Raw genomic sequence first — 1,733 nt, forward strand, 5'->3', positions numbered from 1 at the left:
CTGAAGCAGGGAACTGCTAAGGAAGCTGCACCCTGGTGCGACCATCACAAAGCAAGAGTCCCACAGCTTCAACCTCTGGTCCTCACCAGCAGATGCCAAGTACTTACCATTAGGAGAAAATGCAAGAGAAAGCCCTGGCCCTCGGTGGCCCGTGAAGAGCCTCACAGAATCTCACTGCGAGCACTCCACAGCCGGACCATCTTATCAGTTGAGCCAGTGGCTAAGCAGTTAGAATTGGGGTGGAATCTGACACAGTCCACATCTGCCAGGTGCCCTGCATATATTCTCCGTGGGTAAGTCCGGTCAAATGACCACAGCTTTGCGGTACAGTCATGTGAACCACTGTTGAAGTACAGACCATAGGGGCTAATGTCCAGGTCCCACATAGGGTACACGTGTCCTTGGTACAACACAGTGTTGGTGAAATTTCCAAGGTTCCAATATCGAATGGACATGTCTTCAGAACAAGAGAGCAACCCCGAGTGGTCCCTTAGGAAGCTTGTTCTGTACACAGGCCCACAATGTCCTCGAAGTATCTTCATTTCTGTGCCTGCGCTATCATCCTCATCATCCTCTCCTTCAAGAACACCACAAGCCAAGTGGATACGAGACACATCCACTTGGGGTTCAGACTTTAACTTCTTGGACCGTACGCTCCAAAGTTTTATACAGGAGTTGTCAAACCCAGCAGCAAGCAGCTTACTCTCTGGGGACGTTTCTGCAGTGTTCAGTAGCTGCTCTGTGTTATAGAAGGCCTAGAAGCAGATGGCGGTGAGTGAAGGAGGCCCATCCTTGACTCGCTGAATGCTCTCTTGCAAGACCTCCGAGGGAGCTTAATTTTGCAGCATAGGGGCGGGCACGTGGGTGGGCTCTAAGCCACTGCTCTGGCTACGTGAGCAGCTGCCACTGGCGTCGAGCGGGCAGTCTGTTCTCTGGGTAGGCGGCACATGGAAGGAGAGGACTTTGCACAGGGCAGTATTGCTGTCACTTCGGGGGTGGTGGATAAGGTAGCTGCAGCTGTCTTCTGGGAGACGGACTAAGTACTTGTTATCCAGGAGCGCTCGAAGCGTGACGTAACACAGCACGTCTGGGCTGGTTTGAGGGGTCGGTGCCTGCTCAGTGACATCCTTCTGGCTGGCCTTCTGTAGAAGCAGTCCATGGAAGCGGCTGTACACCTCTCCCACTGGGCACTTCGGACCATCTGGGCCGGGCTGAGATGGAGGTAGACAGAGCATAGAGGAGAGGTGTGCTTGGTGGCTGTGCTGGGCATCAGAGTCGGTGAGAAAATTCCATTGTCGTCTCAACTGTACTTCTTATGGCTGGGCTCTGCCTGGCAGGGGCTGCAGACACTGTCGGACTGGACTGTGAGACAATTGCCATCGCTTCCCCAGCCTGTGCCAGGCGCAATCCTTGTTTCAGGGGACCTTCTGAATGCACGCACCATGGGCGGTTGAGGTAGCAGGATCCTGCCATCTGAACCTGCTCGTTATGCACTCGTTTCATGACTGAACATCTCGGGGGTGCGGCTCCTCCGGCCTCCGTCTCCCTTGTCTCTGCGACAGGTCCTCTTCACCAGTGGTGGCTCCCCGGGGCCCCCACACCCTGCTCTGAGCCTGATGTCAGTGCGGCAGCTTCTGGCGGGCGCTCCACGACTGACTGAAGGCGGGGCTAGGCCCTATTATTATTACTTTAAAAGATCATTTTGTTGGGGGCTCTTATCACAATTTATACAT

At 54.3% G+C, this 1,733-nt stretch overlaps 1 pseudogene; it reads right to left on the reverse strand.

Moving 5' to 3' along the window:
• LOC101641673 overlaps nucleotides 1-1,503 on the reverse strand; it is a 1,935-nt pseudogene extending 432 nt beyond the window's left edge.
• Between the last annotated feature and the right edge of the window lie 230 nt (nucleotides 1,504-1,733).

Source organism: Echinops telfairi, unplaced genomic scaffold (assembly GCF_000313985.2).
Source record: "Echinops telfairi isolate 266 unplaced genomic scaffold, ASM31398v2 ScPeMD7_1;HRSCAF=3_0, whole genome shotgun sequence".
NCBI lineage: Eukaryota > Metazoa > Chordata > Mammalia > Afrosoricida > Tenrecidae > Echinops > Echinops telfairi.